Here is a 19,373-nt window from a genome sequence, read left to right as displayed (position 1 = left end):
AAGCATCCATTCCCACGCTGGGAGGAGGTGAGACTTGCTCATATCACTGGAGATGTCCGTGTGACCGGCGGAGTGGAGAACGTACACAGTGCGCATGCAGCTCTGTGTGTGTGTGTGTGTGTGTGTGTGTGTGTGTGTGTGAGTGTGACTCTCAGACCAGATGTGGCGGTATGTGCATGGACGTCACAGATGTCTGTACTTGTGTTTGTACATGTGTATCTGTATACATATGCATGTGTACATGTGCAAGTCTCTGAATACGTTTGCAGACACGTGAACTTGTCCACAGACACAGGGGTAGGAGGACCGTGCGCGAATGTGGGTGCAGATTTCTGAACTCCTGGGCGGGGTCGGTGGGGGGGGCGGCAGGCAGGAAGGCCCTGAAGAGCTCAGTGTGTGTACAAATGTGGGTTTCCAGTGAGAGGGGAGTGTCCCTTCTGGGTGTTCTGTCCTGCCCTGGGAATGTGACATTGCTGGTGCAGTTCAGCTGCCTGATTTCCACTTTCCAAAGTTACTTTCACGGTCATCACCCAGCTGCACGCTGACAAGGTGAGTAGAGAAGGAGCTGTCATGTCTGTTTTACAGATGAGGAATCTGAGGCTCAGGGAGGGGCAGGGACTTACCCTTGGCACAGGGGGGTCACTTGCCCCTCAGACTGGCTCCATCAACGTGATGAGTGTTTGCAGACTTAGGGGTGCCGAAGGAGGGGCATGAAGATTGTGTTACTGGCTCGAGTCCCCTTAGCCACACCACCACTTTGCTGGGCATTCAGGGGGATCCCTCACTCTCTCTGCATCCAATTTCTCCACCCCCCCACCCCCACCTCCATCAAAGGAGGGTGACCCACAGAGGGTGTCTTAATTCTGAAGTAGGGGTGGGCTGTCAGGATGGGAGAGGTTTGGAGCCCGCTGTCTGGGCTGCGCTGGCACAAATGGAGGCTTCTGGCCAGCTGGGTGGAGGCCAGGAAGCCTGAGGGGAGGTGGCTCAGAGCTAATCCACGAAAGCCAGCCCCAGGCTGCCTGAGCAGGCAGGACTCAGGGCGATGGGTTGTTCCAACCCTCATTTTCCTGATAGATAAACTGAGGCCCAGAGAGGGGAAGCTATGGTCTAAGGGCACACAGCCCTTGGTGAGAATCAAGGCCTCTTCCTAAATGCTTAGGGAGAGAGAGACTCGGGGGCCTCACTCATGAACCCAGTGCCATTGAGTTGCTCCCTTCCTGCAAAGTCCCAGGATCCACACGGCTCCATCTTGGGCTTTTGCCCAGGCACAGGGAGCAGGAGATGCTCTCTGGAGCCCCCTGATGTTGCCCCAGGAACCCCCTTGGAAGCGATGGAACCCCACAAGGATTCCAGTCCCTGGCCATCTGCCTTCCTGGCCGAGGAAAGGTACATGGCCCTTATTCCAGGCCAGCATGGGGGAGAAGAGCTTGGCAGGCCCCGTGCTTGCTATTTCCTGGCTGTGTGACCTTGGGAAAACCTCTCTGAGCATCTGGCTCCTCATCTGGAGAATGCCCGCCCTCCAAGGGTTGAGGTGATGACCAAGAGGCATGATGATATCATGCTTTAGAAACCATCAAGTATACTGCAAAAGCAAGGGCTCGTTTCCTTCTGCATCAGGGAGGCCACAAAGCCAGGCACTCTGGTCACACAGCCCGAGTTCTGGTCCCAGCCCCATCATACCCTACCTGTGTGTCTTTGAGCAAGTAACTTAACTTCTCTGAGCCTTGATTTTCCTCATCCATGAAACAAGACCAATAGTAGCAGCTATCACATAGCACGTCCAGTTTGAGGATGAAATGAAATACTGCCTATAAACCATTAGGTACCCCTCTGGCACATGGTAACTCTCAGTAAATGCTAGTGGTTGTTATTGGTGTTCTCCGTAAGTTGTTCAGTTACTTACCTCTTACCTGGATGATGGTTCCCTGAGGGCAGGGTCTGTGTCCACTGATTTCTAGCCCCTCAGCGCCCAGCACAAAGTCGGACACAAATCAAGTGCTGGGGGCAAACACGTTTGTTGTTGACGATCTCACTCACAGGGGCCTTTCCCTGTGCCAGACATCATGCGTGGCATGTTTTATGGGCACTTTTTCATTGAATGAGGCTATCGTTATTCTGGGCTTACAGACAGGGAAGCTGATGGGGAGGCTGATGATAAAGGTGATGAAGAACAGCTGGTTTGGCCACTTAGTTCTCAGCCGTCCTGCCCCCTCCCCAGCAGGGCTATAGACTGCGGTGCAGCGCGCTCAAGGGTGAGGCGCGGTGTCCCCTCGGGGAGCTAAGCCTCAAGCAGCATCTGCCTGAACATTTTACCGCTGTCCGCTGTCCGGTAGTCACTCTTCATTGTCTATCAGCCCCAGGGTCTCCAGCCCAGGCACGTGGGGGGTGGGGGGAGTGGGGGGGTGAGGGGGTGAGGGGGTGGGGGGGCGTGGCACTTACCTTGGGGTGGAGTGAAGCAGCGTGGGAGGGGACGAAGTCCACTCGTGGCAGGTCTAGTGCCTGAGGGAAGCGCTGGTTCTGCCCATCACTCCTCCTGGAAGAAAGAAGGGGTCTGTGGTCAAGGAGAGCTCCAGGCTGGGAGGTTTGTGACCTGTGAGAGGAAGAATCGCTCCCAGAGTTGGGGGACGGGTTTCGTGGCGGTCATGGGTTCCCCAGGAGGAGGGAGAGGAGGGGCTTCTGGAGCAGGGTTGCCAAACAGGCTCTCCGTCCCCAGAGATCAGAGATGTGGACGGGGCTCTCTCCAAGGTCTTCCTTAGGCCTGCCCAACGCATACTCCTGTCAAGAGGATGTCCACAGCCCATTCTGAAGATGGGTAAACTGAGGCAGGCGCACTGAGGGTTGCTATAAAGGGCTGAATCCTGACCTCTGTACTAAGCAGGGAGGTCACTAGAGACCCCTTCCTGAGCCTTCAGAGAGAGACAGCCTTAGGGCTGAGTGGACACTTGGGCGCCTGCTATTCTTTTTTTTTTTTTAATTTTTTAATGTGTTATTATTTTTGAGAGAGAGACAAGCATGAGTGGGGAGAGGAAGAGAGGAAGACACAGAATCTGAAGCAGGCTCCAGGCTCTGAGCTGTCAGCGCAGAGCCTGATGCGGGACTTGAACCCATGAACTGTGAGATCATGACCTGAGCTGAAGTCGGACGCTTAAGGGACTGAGCCACCCAGGAGCTCCTGGCGACTGCTACTCTTAATGACAATAGTAACAGTGACACCCACTGTACCTACTATGTGCCAGCCCCTGCGCCAAGCGCCTCTTTCCAGGCCTGAGGGCACAGACTCCTCACCACACTGGTATTCTCATTTAACAGAGGAGGACCCAGAGGCATGCAGAGGTCATACAGCTGGTCAGGGGCAGAGCCAGCCTCGGAGTGAGGCCTGACTCCAAGCCCAGCCTCTTTGCCCACACCCACACCCCTCCCTGAGGAAAGGAAGTAGGTCTGAAGAAGGCAAAGTCAGCTCCTGTCACCCCAGAAAGCTGCGGAGGAGGCCACCTCTGGGGTCAGGGAGAGGAAGTGCCCAGTGGCTCCTGGGACCCAGGGAGCTCAGGGCTGGGCGAGCAGGCCTGGCTTCTGCCTGCTGCCCAGGGCCACCCTGACGTGGCTGCAACCCCACCCCGGTCCCATCAACTGAGGCTGGTCCTGAGAGGGTGAGTCATTCAGGCTGCCAAAGGATCCTCCTCGGCCCACAGCAGCGGGCTTGAGTCAGGCAGTCTGGACTGCCACGCCCTGAAAGGTGGAGGGCGTGCAGGAAACTGGCCCAGGGAGGAGACCCCAAGGACCCCCTGAGCGCCCCTTCGCACTCCCCTCAGCCCAGCCTCTCTGTTTAGAACAGGCAGCCGAGAGGAGCCATCCGCCTCCACAGCCCGGCTGCAGGCACCAGATGCCTCTCCGCCTCTCGGGCTGCTGGCGTCTTAAAAGTGGGGCCTACACTAAGCAGTGCACTTGACCCAGAAAACGAGATATGGTGGCAGTGGCATTTCAAGCCATGGCCTCACTATGAAGAACATATTCCCAAGCACTTACCTATTGTGTGACCTTGAGTCAGTGACACACCCCTCCTAGCCTCTGCTTCCAAAAAATTTCATCATAGAGCCTGGGTAGCTAGCTGGCATTTACTCAATGAATTCTTTGGCATTCATTCATTCATGGTAAACTCTGGCTCCCCCAGTTAGGTCTCTTTAGGTATTTGTTGAATGGATTAATGATTCAAGGAATCAGTGACTGAATGAAGGTTCGCAGTAGGGAGCCACTGGAGGTGTGTGAGCTAGGGAATCACCTGTACTTAGGTCCCTGTAGTTTGCCAGGTATGCTGACCTGGGAAGAGACTGGAGCTGGGGGAGTAGAGAGGGGCCCACAGAAATGGTCCAGGCAAATTCCACCGAGGTTACTGGGGGGACTCTTTGTCAAGACCTGGGTCATGTGCCTAGAACTATATCAAGCATTTTATACCCTCACGACAGTGCTGGCAGATTGGCGTCATTTATCCCTATTTTTATAGATGGAGAAACTGACGGTCAGAGAGATGAAGCCACTTCATGTAGCAAATGGGTGACAGAGCCAGAATTTAAAGCCCACGCCCTTGACTGAGTAAGGCCAGTGCCAGCGGGGTAGAAAGCAGAGGCTGCCCAGGGACCAGGAAGTGCTGGGTCCTCTTCGTGGTGGGGACATGGGGACAGTAGTGCTGGTGTGGCCCCGGCTGCCCAGAGAGGGTGTCACCTATGATCGAGCTATATGGGTGGTGTTCTGCCTGCCCCTCTGAGGCCCCCAGGCTCAGACTGTGGCCACTGCAGTTTGGTCTGGCAACAGCTCCCTGACACGCTCCCCTTCCAGAATCCTCTCAGTCCGAGCTTCCCCGTGGCCATGTACCCGTCTTGCACAGGGCGCAGGACGAGGCAGGTCTCAAGACCAGGGGGCGGTCTGGCTTCCATCGGGGACCCTGCCATAAGGCCCTCAACTCCCTAGTTCCTGGCTGGATAGAGTAGGCCCCTCACAGGCAGTACCCAGCACCCCACCCCCCGCCAGGCAACTCCTCCACCTATAAGGTCAGTGCTGAGGCCCTAAAGGGCAGGGGAAGGGAGGGGCTCCACAATGGGGACAGAGCAGGAATTGGAGGCTCTGGGCCCTGTCTGCCCCCATCCATCCCAGCCCCGAGGGAAGAGCATGACAGTAATAACAAAAGTCACAGCCTACCTGTGCCTTGTATGATTTCACTTAATCAACCCACCAACCCAGTGAGGCAGGTGCTCATAAACCGCCTGCTTTATTTATTTTTTATTTTTTTAACATTTATTTATTCTTGAGAGAGAGAGAGAGAGAGAGAGAGGCAGAGAGAGAGACAGAGCACGAGCAGGGGAGGGACAGAGAGAGGGAGACACAGAACCCAAAGCAGGCTCCAGGCTCTGAGCTCTCAGCACAGAGCCTGACGCAGGGCTTGAACCCATGAACTGTGAGATCATGACCTGAGCTGGAGTCAGATGCTTCACCGACTGAGCCACCAGGCGCCCCCAAAACTGCCTGCTTTTTAAACACAAGGGAACTGAGCTCAGAAAGGTATGTTAACTTGCCCCAGGTCACACAGTGATTGAGGCAGAGCAAGCACTGGAATCCAGGTTTGTCACTCTGGAGCCCAAGATCTGAACTTCATAGCACAGGCAGACCTCGCAGGTGCCATATGAGAGGTAATGAAAACAGCAACAGCAAGGACAGCCAAGGCTGATTGATACCGGACATGCCCCGGGCAGGCTCTGTTCTAACTGCTTTGCTTGGATTCACTCACTGAACACCCTTCTTTCAAAGGAGGGCACTAAGACACAGAGAGGTCCAGCAACTTGTCCAAGGTCACGCTGACACTAAGTGAAATACAGAGAATTTGAACCCTCAGCCATCCAGGTCTAGGTGCTGTCCCCTAATGCTACACTATACTGACTATGAGTAGATACTAGTTGCTCAATAAATAATCTGGAAGGGATGAATAAATTCAGCCTGTCACCTCCCTCCCTCCCTCCCCAGGCCTCCCCACCCCTCTCAGCCTCCCTCACCTCACACTCATCTCATCCCCATCTTTCTAGCCACCCTCCATTCCCCTTCTGCCTCTGCCTTCCCTGGACCTCCCCCAACTTGGCCACTTTCCTCCCTCTCTTGAACTTGAACCTTCCTTCTGGTCTCCACCACTCTGTTTACATGGATCTGCCCCTCTCTGCTTCTCTGAAAACCTACCTGACCCAATGGTCTGGCTCAGCTTAAAATGCTTGGCATTCTGGGGCACCTGGCTGGCTCAGTCGGTGGACCATGTAACTCATGATCTCCAGGTTGTGAGTTCGAGCCCCATTTTGGGTGTGGAGATTACTTAAAAATAAAAAATATTTTTAAAACATGCTTTGCATTCTCTCTGCACACGCAGCCGCTGGGAGGTACCTGGAGCATGCTGGGACTCGGGGATCTGGCCCTTTTCCTTTCCCCCTGCCATGACCAAAGTCATAGCTGCCTAGCACTCTACAGTCTAGTGTCTCATCCGATCGCCACAGCAGCTTTGTGAGGCTGGATATTATCCACTTTTTTTCCAGACAAGAAAACTGAGGTTCAGAGAGGTTAAGTGACAAGTCCACCGTCACAGCAGGGAAAGGGCAGAACAGAGGTTTACTCCAGCTCCAGGTTCTTCTCCTACACACATCACAGCTGCTCTCAACCCAGGACCTCAGCCCTGTCACCTAGCCTTGGCCCCCAGTGGCCTCCCCATGGCAGCTCTCCCCCGCTCCTGCAGCCACCGCCAAGCATCTTCCAGGTCCAGCTCTAATCCTTTCCTGTCTGGCCTGGACACTTGCTGACAGGTACAGAACACCTGGACACAGAAAAGGGTGGCAGCCAGAGAGGAGGTACCTTGCCCAAGGTCACACAGAAAGCCTGAGCCAACCTGGCATCTGGGCCAGGCACATTCCAGGGTCACCTTCAGGCCCTGGAGCTGTGTGGCTGCCAGCCAGCTGGCCCCAGCTCCCCACCCTCTCAGAGCACCCATCTCTCCCAGGGAAAGGGCGCAGCAAGGGGGTGGGGGAGGGGCCCGGTGTCCCCTGAGTGGGATGGGCCAGGCCGGAAGCCACTGCTGACAGCTCCTGGGTTTCTTGGCAACTGTCACTGCGCCTCCTCCCATCCCTTATCTCCACATCAAGGTAACAATAATAATCATATTGTCGTGAGTACAGCTTTTTTGTACTTTTCAAAAGCGCTCTTTATCTGCTCACTCCTGGGAGTCTCACCGGAACTGGAGTGGGAGATAAGGCAGTCTCGAGGATCCCCAATTCCCAGAAGGATAAACTGAGGCTCAGAGAGGTTAAACCACCACCTCGAAGACACCCAGGAAGGCAGAAGTAAACTGGGGACCAGAACCCAGGCTTTCCATTAGGCTAGGGCTCCAGATGCCACACTGGGGTAGGGGGCATCTCAGGGTGGTTCCACACCACAGGTCAGATCCAGGCACGGTGGGGAGAGAAAGGTAAGACTGAGGACAGCTGGCCAGATGCCTTCCTGGGTCACTCCCCCACTGTTAACCAGCTGGAGAGTTGGTGGGAGGGTCCTGTCTTTTTCCTTCATCTGCAAAATGAGAGATAATATACCCCCTCATAAGGCTGCTGGGAGACAGAGTAAGCACTGTAGCCGCGTGTGCTATTATTATCAATATTAGCCACTCTCCTGGGCACCCCACCCTTTCAGGGCACTAGAGCACTGGCTGGGCTGTCCTGTGGGTATGACTTGGTTCTTTGGCCACCCAAAAATAGTTGCCCTGGATGGAGGTCCTGGGTGTGGCCCCTGCTGTTTCTCCTGGCCTCCTCCACACACGCCCCCTTCCTGCCCTGCCCCTGTCGCCTTGTGTGAGCCGGGCTGGGCTGCAGGCAGTTTTCCAAATAAGCCACGCTCTTTCACACTGCTGAGCCTCGGCACTGCTGGGGGCTCCCTTTTCCTTCTTGGCTGCCTGGTGAACTATTCATGCTTTAAAGTTCACTTAAAACAGGTGAAACTCTGGTGGCCGGAGCAGGTAACAGATGCCCACCGAGGCAGGAAGCCTGTGATGGGGAGCAGGGGAGCCGGACAGGTGCCGGACAGCACACACCCAAGTTGGGAAACCAGACTTGGGTGGTTGGGAGGGCAGAGCAGGTGCTCAGCTAGCCAAGGAACGTAGGGCCAAGAAGGACTTGTGGGGGGAGGGGGTGCCAGCCCAGGAGAGGGGTCCGAGGGGTCCAGACCAGCCCGGCACTGGTCACCAGAGGACAGGGTCTGGTGGTCTCCACGAAACCAGCTGTTTCTGCCAGCCTGGTGACTCATGTGGGGGACAGCAGAGGGTACAGACCTCAGGGTGAGAAGCAGGTGCAGAGGGCTGCTCCTGTGGGCCCTCACCCCCTGAGAAAGGCCACTCTGATGGGGCTCGGGGGCTGCCTGTCTCCCATCTGTGGTATCGTGTCTGAGGGGACTCATATCTCCTGAGACCGGAGCCTAGAGGCTGCGCTGGAACTGCCCCTTCCCCTGGGGGCCACAGAGGCCCATTGTCTCCAGTGTTCAGACATCCGGCACTGCCCCCCGCCCCCGCCTGCCCCTGCCTTGCCAAGGTGCCAGGGAAGGTGGCCAGGGACAGCCTGGTGAGCAAGTTTCTGAAGCTAGGCCCAGGGAGCCTAGCCCCCTCCACCCAAGGCCCACAGGGAGGGGAGGGACACAGGCATGCCCACTCCTAATTGTCCTTTCCCCAGGCACCTTCCACCTCTCTACCAGGACTCAAGAGGGAGTGTGGGGGTGGGGGGAGCCAAGCGCTGTGATGGCACGCAATCCGCACAACAACCCCGATCGGTCGCTGTTTCGGAAATACGGAAGCAGAGGCTCAGTGACGTTGCAAGATGGGCCAGGGGGTCCCTCAGCCACACCCTGGGAGTCGGGGGCAGGCCCCAGGCTCCAGGCTGCGCAGAGGGGGTGAGCAGGCAGGTAGCACGTGGGGTCCCCACCCTCACTCCATGCGGCGGAGTGCCAGAGCACCCGGATGCCGGAGCTGGGCCAGGTAGTGGCCTCCTGAGCAAACAACAGGTTGGCAGCCCTGAGAGAAGGTCATGGGACCGGCCCCCACCCGGGGCGCAGCACCTACGGACTGGGCCTCCCATCCACCTGCTGCCTGCCGGGGCCTCCCCTGCCCAGGTGCCGGAGCCAGGCGGTAGCCTGAACCTGACCTTCCCCGCCTCCCCGGACGACTCCTCCCAGCACACGGGGCAGGGGGAGGAGCCGCGCCGAGGTGACCCAGCCACCCGGTCTCTTCCTGCTTGGGTAATAACAACAGCTGCTGACCCAGCCTGGTACTTTACAGTTTACAGAGCGCCCTTTCACTAGACCCTCTCAACAGCCTCACAAAGAACCTAAGACGATAACGTTATCTCTGTTCCACCCGGAAGAAACCTGAGGCCAAGATGGCGGTGGGGACTTGCACCTGAAGCTTGAACCCACCGCTCCACGACCTTGGCCCCACAGGCTGCCCCTGATGGCCCTGCCACGGGCTGCCACCCTCAGCGCCCAGGGAGAGCGCGAGCCAGAGGCTGTGAGCAAGGCCCTGCCCAGCACCCGTGAGCTGGGGCCCGTGTCACCTACACCGCACCTCCCTCGTTAACCTTACCGCCCCTCCTGCCTCTGCAGCCCAGGAGGTCCGTCCCCCTTTCCTGAACTCCGCGCATTCCTCTGCTCACACACTCCGCTCTGTCATCCACCCGCTCCCCCGCTTGCCCTTCACTCCTACACTCAGTCATTCATTCAGGATTCACGGCCTGCTGCCGGCTCTGGGCCTGACCGCACGCCGCTGGGCAAGGGCATCTGAGCAGGGTGGGCCAGGCCTCCCCCACCTCAAAGCAAAGCCCAGTGGCACCCGCCCGACTGTTCTCCAGCTGTTCTCCGCATTCCTTGGCCCTCAACGCCCACATACTGAACCCTCCAGCGCTGAGGTCTTGTTTAATCCATCCCTCTCCCTCCCTAGCCAGTGGGCTTGCCACTTCATGGGCTCCAAGCCAAGCTGGTGAGCAGAAGTCCCTGCCAGGCCAAGGCGAAAAACCCCTCAGACGGGGACAGGGTCACCATCTCCTAACAAGGTGACAAGGAGAAGCCTTAGCTCTGTCTCTGAATCACCATGTGGACAGAAGTCAGTCACCACGACCTCTCCAAGCAGATTCCACGGGGAACTGGGACTCAGACTGGCTGGCACTAAAGTGCAGCTCTGACACCCCGGGAGAATGACCCGGGAGATGAGGCCCTACACTGCGAGCTGGGTCTGCCAAGGACCGCGTGAACCGGAGCCTGGAGGGCTTAACCTGCCCGGCAGGGGCTGTGTGTGGAGGGGGCCTTCAGCTCCTCCAAGCTGCTTCTCTTCTCCGAGTCTCAGTTCCCTCATCTCCAAAGTAAAACAGTAATACCTTCTTGGCAAGGTTGTCGTATAGAATAACTTAGAAGCTATATGTACAATCTGACTAGCCCAGAGCTGAGTATACAGTAAGTGTTCAATAAATTACAGGCTCCTGCTGGGAAAGGCAGTGTAACACCATAGGTGTGGGCTCTGGAGCCAGACTGCCTGAGTTTGTATCCTAGCTCGGCCGCTTAATAGCTGTGTGACCTTGAGAAAGTTGCTTAACCTCTCTGAGCCTCAATATCCTTATCTGTGCACTGAGGATAACAACGGTGCCTGCCTTCAAGGCTTGTCATGAGGACTGAATAAGTTCATACATGCGGAGTATGTAAACATTAACCATGAGCATTTCCTGGCCTTCCCTTCTCTCCTCCTTTCTTCTTTCTTCCCTTCCTCTGTGGGCTGCTGAGGACTAAGGCAGGACTCCTAGGTAGAGACTGTGAGAAAGTGGACTGGAGCTGCCCGAGAGTGAAACAACCAGCGTGTAAGGTGCTGAGCCAAGGCAGGAGGAGCCTACAGGGATGGAGTGGGGAGATTCCAAGGTGTGGGGACAGGAGGAAGAGCAGCACACAGCTGGGCTAGATGACCTCCCAGGCACCTCCCACATTTGCAATCTATGCCTCTTGGTGGCTCTAGGATCTCTGCGGTCAGGGGCAGAGGCGTGGGGTAAAGTCTCATCATTTTGAAGAAGTGGGCTTTTCTAGGTCTGCTGGGGCACACGGATTGCCACCACTTCTCTGTAGATGTTTCGGCCACTCCTGCTATGGACAAAAATGTGTATCGTCTCTGGCCCAGCCACTCCCTTTATACGCAAATGCATGAAAATACATGAACAAATGACATTCACTGCAGCAACATTTGCAATAGCCAACATCTGGAAGCCACCTCAACGGGCCATTAAAAGGAGGCTGGATAAACACATCAAGGCACATGTAAACAGTCGGGTACCATGCAGTGATCACAAAGGAGGCCTCCGTCCTGATGGAAAAAGCAGTTTGAGGCACATTGTGAAGTATAAAAAAAGCAAGTTGCACAATATAAATCTCACTTGTAAAAATTAAAAATTAAATGTCAAAGTTCCCATGGGTTTGTCTCTGGGAAGCGGGAACACAGGGAACTCCTGCCTTCTACAGGATATATTTTTCTGCACTGTTTAGATTTTTTCAATGAGCACTTATTATTTTTGTAATTGGGGGGAAAAAAGATTTTTTAAAGGAAATTTGAGCATTTACTATACGTCAGCTCTCTGAGTCCCTGACTCTTACCTTTCTCAATCATCTTAAGAAGGAGATCCTCACTCCTTAGTCCAAGGAGGAGAAACTGACTCGGAGGGAGGTAAATCCCATGGCCAAAGTCCCCTGGCCACGAGTGACAGAGCTGGGCTGTATCCCCAGTTCTGGCTGATTCTGAAGCTCACACTCTTTCCCCTACATTAAGCATTAGGCAGCCTTTTCTGAGGGTCAGAGAGGAGAGAAAGCAGGAGAAAAGCAGTCCAGGCAGCTGGGCACAGGGCTGTACCCCCCTACCCCCCCGGGGACCTCAGCTGTCATGTCCTGGGAGCCAGGCCAGCTGGGGTTAGCCCGATGGGGACAGGGCTGTCTGCCTCATTTGCAAATGCAAATGCGGGCTCTGCTCCTTGCTTCAGCTCCATGCCCTGAGCTGCCCTGTGCTGGCAGGTGCCCAGCCCCACCACTGACCTCACCCCCTGAGGCTGCGGGGTCACTGGGCAGGTGGGCATGCCCTGGGGGTTCCAGATAACTTTCCATGGTGACCAACCTGTTTCTGGAAGAATCTGTCATTGAAGGTCGCTTGCCACATTTCCAGTGACAGCCTGGAAAAGGGATGAGCACGTCGACAGACAGGTGCCTGAGCTTGGACAGGCCAGTGAACACCTCTTGAAGTAAGATGGACCTGAGTTCAAATCTTGCCTAGGTCAGGTGCTAGCTGTGTGGCCTGAGGCCAGTCACTTCACCTCTCTGGAACCTGTTTCCTCAGCTGTAAAATGGTGTTGCTAACGCTTTCCGGCAGGGCTGCTGGGGGAATTCAGTGAGATAATACATGTCAACGTACTCCTTGAGCTAGAAGCCACCTTCCACGTGCAGGGGAGGGTTATGTGCATGTGTGCTGGGCCCATGCGCACATCTGTGCATGCGTGGAGAGAACAAAGGTTGATGCCGGCTGTACCAGAGGGCCCTGGCGCACACAATCAGCAAGCAGGCGGGGCAAATGTGTGACACTCGCACTAGCAGCCAGCTCAGGGTTTTCTGCAGCTCTGCCTGGTGGCACGAAAGGGTGTGTGCCTCTGTGGGGGAGGATGTAGATGGAGGCCTGGCAGGAACGTGAAATGTGGGTGGGAGAGAAAGCATTCGTGTCTGGGCTGTGCGGGGGTTCGTATGTGAGCGTGTTCATACCTATGGCGTCATCCGCCTGCCTAAAAGCCCTCGGTGGCTTCTCACCGCGTGCAGGCCACACGTGGCCCACGAGGCGCTGCATGTCTGTCCCACCTCCAGCCTCTGTACACCCCACACCCTCTCCCTGCTACACTCTCCCTCCCCTCGCCCATCACACTGCATAAACCACCCTCTTATCCAGTCTTTCTGGAGCCTTGCCTCACACTGGGTCGAGCTATCCCCCACCCTGACCAGCCTCCCCAGAAGCCTGACCTGGGGGTCAGGCCATCACAGATTGACCAGTCAGTGATGCACATGTCCCAGTGTGACCTGGATCACTATCCATCTCTCCTAGAAACTTCCTCAGGTGAAGACGGGATCTGTTTGGGGGCCCAGCACACAGTCGATGTCCAGTTATGCTCTGCCCCGGGAGTGACTGTGTGCATATGTAACTATATGTTCATGACAAAGCTGTCTAGATGGGAGTCAAGTCCAGGAGCATAAGTATGGAAATTATGTGCACATGTGTGTGCATGTGAGGGGGTCATCTCAAAGAAACTCTGGCCCTGTGCATGAGTCAGATGTGGGAAAGGCCAAGGCACTCTGTGGCCAGTGCCCACACCCAGGTTGGTTGGGAGGAGAGAGAAAGCAAGCACAAGTTCCCTGCCCTGAGCCCCTCCTAACATAGTGAGGCTCCGAGGCTCCGTGACAGACCCCAGCATACTTCTGGGCAGGAGGGCAGCCGGGTGGGCACCAGGCATCCACCCCCGCCGGCTCAGAGGACCTTCTGCTCACTTGGGGCCCAGCCCAAGCCTGGTCTTGCATGCCTGCCCACAGTGCCCACCCCCTCCCCCAGACCTGTCGCGTGAGAGAAGGTAGGTCTCCAAACCCCCTCCCTGCCTGCTCAGCTGCCTTCCAGCGGCTGCTAGGAGGTGATCTGGAATGTTTCAGATTCGGGGTGGGGCAAAGAATCTTATTCCTGCCTCAAAAGCTTTATACTCACTCTGCCCTCTGTCTGGACTACCCTTCCCATGGCCAGCTACTTCCCACTTAAGCTTCAAGAGGCCCTCCATGATACTCTTAGAAAAGGGGGACCCCTTCCCACCCACCCCATCCCTCATTACTCGTCACCCATGTGAAATTACCTAATTTGTCTGTTAGCTCATTTTGCGTCTGTCTCCTGCCCTGGAGGGTAACCTGCACGAGGCCAGATACCACGTCCATCTGATTTGGCCCTGGATCCCCAATTCTTAGACACCACCTGGCATATGGTAGGCATTCAGTAAGTATGTGTTGAATGGACCAATGGCTAATGAAAACCCTGAAAGCATCCTGTGAGATGAGGATGGTCCCTATTTACAGGTGAGGAAACTGAGGTTCAGAGAGGGGGTATCTCTAGTCCAAGATCACACAGCAGCCAGACCAGGTCAAGGTTAGGGACTACCTGTCTCTGCTAGAAGCCCAGCACATCGGAACGTTTGGTAGCCAGTCTTCCCATCGTATAGGGAGGAAAATGAGCCTCAGAGAGCAAGGGTGATGTTTCTCCAGGACACCTGGGAGGGACCCGGGGTGTTTCATCCCTCCTGCAGCATGTGGCTCGAAGCTGGCCACACTGGCCAGCCCCTTCAAAGTGCCTTGTCATTCCTCATCATTGATGAGGTGGGGATTACTAATACCCCCCCACCTCCGTAACAGAGGAAGAAACCACAGTCAGCAAGGGGAGGCCCTGTACAAGGTCACCCAGCAGGGACTCCGCACAGGTCTGTCTGGCGGCATAAGCCAGCGTTCTTAGGGCCAGTGTCAAGGCTGGTGCCCGAGGCTGGGGAACATGCTCAGGTGTAGGCGGCTCTCGCCTCCTGGCAGCTGGTGAGGCTCCAGAGGGCAGAATCTGCACAATTCTGCCCCCCCATCCCCCCGACAGGGCCCAGCACATATGGACAACATGACACTGACCATGATCGCAGGCATCGCTCTGTGCCACGCCATGGTTTTCCTTGGCACACATATCTCATTTGATCCCCACGATAATCTTTGAAGTAACTGCTTTTGTTTTCTTCACCTTCCAGGTGAAAAACAAAAAATGAGACCCAGAGAAGTGCACCTACACTGTACATAGCATTGGACTGACAGCACAGGGCAGAGAAGTTCCGGGAGCGGGGAAGAGAGTGGGTGATGGTGGCCCTGGCAGGCCTCTGCCCAGTTGTGGCTCGGGGGCCCAGACCCTCTGGAGCACCCACAGGGAGTCCCGGTGGGGCATGCAGGGATGTGACCTGATGGCTACCCCTCCCACTTTTAGCTGCCAGGTCCAGTTCTGTCCTGTGTCCAGCACACGCCTTTCTCTTCCATGTTGCTGCTGGGTCACCTCCTCCAGGAAGCTTCCCCTGATTCCCAGGTGTGGAGGAGGAGTCCTTCTCAGAAACCCCTTCCCCCCCATCTTCCCATCCGATGCTTATCACACCCATTAGAACCACCTCTTTTCTCATTTCCTGCTCTGGACTGAGAACCCCACAAGGGGCGTGGCCTTGTCTATCATCTCCAATGCCACGTCCCCAGTGTTTGGTTGACCCTCAGAGGGCATCCCCACACTAAATATTTGTTGAATTAATTTGCTGACTGAATGAATGACTGTCTTGGGGAAGACCCTAAACCGAGGAAAGTCTTTAGGGGATTTGGGAATAGTAGAAAGGTCCCCTTTTAACCACTGCTTCTCAACCAAACCACCTCAATAGTGCCTAAAATTCTACTACTAGAATCTTAATGAGTCTCTCTTTGGTTTAATGAGTGTTTTCTCTTCAAAATGCAACTGCCCAGGGAAAGGGAAAACATCCACTGAATACACACCCTGGACTTATTTCATTCTAAGACTCCCATGGGGTGAGCAATACAGTTCTCATTGTTATGGACCATCTGAGATTCAGAGAGGCAAACTGCCTTCTGCAAGGCCGCACAGCAAGCAAGAAAAACCCAAGTTGGTTCTGAACTCAGGTCTGCCTAAAAACAGAACCCAAATCATTCCACGCACCACCTACAAGGGCCCTGGGTCTGATATGGTTGGGATATAGAAGCAAGCAGGGCCAACCAGACTGAGAACCTGAGAGCAGCAAGAGCCTTCCAGGACCTCCTCTGTCTCTTCCTTGTGCCAAATGTAGGCATATGTGGAAACTAGCCAGAGATGGGGACTCGCTCCCTAAGATCACACGGAATAACAGTGACAGGCCCAGGAACACCTCCATCTGGTGGGGGGTCTTCTTGTCTCCTAAGCTAGAGGGGCTCTTTCTTGGAAGAAGGGGGGTCTCTCTGGTCTGATGTCTCCCCCAGGAGTTGCCCCTCCCCCAACACACAAGGAAACAAACTTTCTCAGAAGGGGGCATCTCTTGGATCCATAGGAAGATAAAGGGCTTCAAGAGCTGAGCTGAATATACGATGAAAACGAGAAAGGGCTGGGACAAGGAGCTGTTGAGTGTAGAAAGAACAGACTTAGGGAGATGGGGTCATTGCCCTTATCTTGCTAAAGGGCTGCTGTGGACAATGGGAGGCCTCAGAGGCTACATCCAGGCTCAAGCAGCTGATTGTAAGTATGGAAGAAGTTTTGATATCCAGCAATGGAATGGGCTCTTGTGAGGGTAGTGAACCTCCTATCACTAGGAGTGAGCAAGGGAGGGCTAGTCAAGGAACTGCTCGAAGGTCAAGATGGTCTCAACTAGGGACAGTGGGCTTCAAGAGGTCTTGAAAATAAAAGTCCATTTTTCTCAGAAGACCCCCAAAGCCTCATTCCAATGCTCAAAGGGGTCATGAACCAAAAGAGTGGGGGGGTCATGGGGGGGTATCTCAAAGGTCTCTTCCATCTCCCAAGATTCCAGAAGGCCCAACTTCTCTGATTCTAAGATTTTACAAAGCCAGGAGTCTGAGACTCAGTCATTCTGCATGTCAGTTACTGAATTATATCCAAACTCCTACCTTGGCTACAGGCCCCTGCTCAACCTAGCTCCTCTTCTTTCTCCAAACCCACCCCTGATCTCATTTTTTAAAAAGATTTTTAAAAAATTTCTTTTGAGAGAGAGTGAGAGAGTGTGAGCAGGGGAGGGGCAGAGAGAGAGAGAAAGAATCCCAAGCAGGCTCTGCACTGTCAGCTCAGAGCCCTACATGGGGCTTGAACTCACAAACCATGAGATCATGACCTGAGCCGAAATCAAGAGTCGGAGGCTTAACTGAGCTGCCCAGGCACCCCGATCTCATCTTCCCTCATCCCTCCAGCCATACTGGCCTCTTCCCTTTTCCCAAGACACACTAAGTTTGTCCCTGCCTTAGGGCCTTCGCACCTGCTGTTCCCTTGGACAAGAATGCCTCCTTCCCCCTGCTAACTCTTCCCACATCCAGCTCCTCTCATAGTGCAGGTTTTGGTTCAGATGGTACCTCAGAAAGGCCTTCCGTGACTCCCTCCATCATCCTCCAGCCTTACAGCACATCCAGTTTGATATGCAAACTAGAATGTGGCTACTTAGATTCAAATCTCAGCCTTGCCAAGAGAACTTACAGGCTCTGTAATCCCTCGAGTCTCGATTTCCTTAGCCCTAAACTGGGGGTAATAACAGTAGCTGCCTCATGGGGTGATTATGAGGATGATACCCATCAAAATATGGAGAGTGCTTTGGAACACAGCCCTGCACGTGGTAAGATCTAGGTAGCACGAACCCTTGCTTTAAAACTCAGCACAACTGGGGCACCTGGCTGGCTCAGTCAGAAGAGCACGTGACTCTTGATCCCGGGGTTGTGAGTTCGAGCTCGTGTTGGGTGCTGAGATTACTTAAAAATAAAGTCTTTCAAATTCAGCACAACCACTGTAGTTCTCTTCTTATCTATCGACAGACTGTCTCCTCTAGTCCTTGTTTTATGGGTGAGGAAACTGAGGCTCTGAGAGGTGAAATACTGGCCACACCAAGCTCTCTGAAGATCAGGACTGGGTCTGTCTCATTTTCTGCTGAAACTCTAGTCCTCCCCGCCCCCCCCCCCGCTTTTTATAAGTTTTTTTAAAAGTGTTTTTTATTTCTGAGAAAGAGAGAGAGACAGTGTGTGCAGGGGAGGGTCAGAGAGAGAGACACAGAATCCAAAGCAGGCTCCAGGCTCTGAGCTGTCAGCACAGAGCCCGACGTGGGGCTCGAACCCACGAACCGTGAGATCATGACCTGAGCCGAAGTCGGACGCTTCACCGACTGAGCCACCCAAGTGCCCCAACACTGCAGTCCCTAGAAACGTCTCTGGTGTATAGTGGTTGCTCAAAAGGTACTTGTGGCCAAACAAATAAATGAATGAATGACAAATAAGCGACCACACTATCTGTGCAGTCAGGAGCTGTGCACCTAAGATTCTGTTTCAGAATCTACCTACCTCTGCCCACCTCACCCCAAGTGGGCCCAGCTCAGTCAAGGTCCCAGCTTGTCTCAGGATGGCTGCGGGAACAGGCAGGCTAACGAGCTGGGGATCAGTATCCTGGCCTCTGGCTGCAGTGGGACCCCTTCACCCTAGCTGGGCCATGGGGGTGAGGCAGGAGCTGCCTTGGCACGCCTTGGGGGAGTCCCTGGCCAGAGGTGTGGTGGCAGGTGTGGGCTCAGGAAGCAGCTGCTGTCCCCCCCGCCGCCCCCGTCCTGTGGTCTGCCAGCTGCCCGCCGGGGGCCTGCCCACCAGATGCATAATAGATGAGGAGGCCCAGCAGGCTGTGCCTGCCTGGCATTTCAGAGCCACTAATGAGGCCAGCCTCGTGCTTCCCGCAGCAGCACACAAGCCCCCTGGGCTTCCAGCTCAGTGATTACAGAGAGGAGCCACCTGAGGACAGGGGCCACCCACAGCAGCCCCGCACTCAGCACACATGACATCCAAGAAAGCAAGGGCTAAGGGCATGGGCTCAGGGGCTCAGGCTGACCACACCACCAGTCTTGGTTCACTGCTCACCGTGTGCCCCTGGGCCAGCCACGTCTCCTCTCTGAGCCTCAGTTTCCTCACTTGTACAATGGGGAATGGATGGGAATAGTCTGTACTCTGTAAGGCTGGTATAGGATGGAATGAAGTGATTCATTTGCAGGGCTCGGCCCAGCGTCTGAGACTCAGGAAATGCTTCATATATGGTAGCATTTCCTGGAGATATCTGGGTGACCAGATGGGCCCTCCCAGTGGGACACATGGGGCTGGGCAGGGGCCTCTGTTTTGGAGATGCTCGAGGTCAGCTCAGCCCATAATCAGAGCTTCCTTCATTCCTGTGGCTTCCTCATTTGGCCAAGGTCCCTTCCTTAGCAGAAGAAATGGCTGGATTCAAATCCAGCCCTCACCAATTCTCAGTCTTGATTTTGGCCTCCAAAATGGGGGCACTAAGGCCAAGAATGTCATCACAACTGAGACCCCCATAAACAAGTGCCTGGGGGAGGGGAATGCCTGACACATCACTGGCACTTAATCCTTGCTGGGTCCTGCCTCTTCCTCCTAGCTTTAAGGTCCTCTTCCCAGGGCGTTTCCAGAGCCCCTCCCCTGCACAACTCTACCTGGCCACTCCCCCACCCCAACATCACTCCATCTCCTTC

General features: G+C 55.1%; 1 protein-coding gene across 8 annotated transcripts in view; it reads right to left on the bottom strand.

Annotated features, from left to right (window-relative positions):
* The window catches only part of LOC120221385 (RAP1 GTPase activating protein), a 64,255-nt gene that overhangs the window by 24,288 nt on the left and 20,594 nt on the right, over positions 1 to 19,373 (bottom strand). For all 8 annotated transcript variants that reach the window (XR_005525802.1, XR_005525801.1, XR_005525803.1 and 5 more), the window contains exon 2: positions 2,440 to 2,533. The gene's annotated coding sequence lies outside the window, so the exon portion shown is untranslated. The remainder of the gene's footprint in view (positions 1 to 2,439; positions 2,534 to 19,373) is intronic.

This window comes from Hyaena hyaena, unplaced genomic scaffold (assembly GCF_003009895.1).
Source record: "Hyaena hyaena isolate Hyena2069 unplaced genomic scaffold, ASM300989v1 scaffold_780, whole genome shotgun sequence".
Classification (NCBI taxonomy): domain Eukaryota; kingdom Metazoa; phylum Chordata; class Mammalia; order Carnivora; family Hyaenidae; genus Hyaena; species Hyaena hyaena.
Note: the sequence above shows the minus strand (reverse complement) of the source record. Positions and strands in the feature narration are given on the sequence as shown.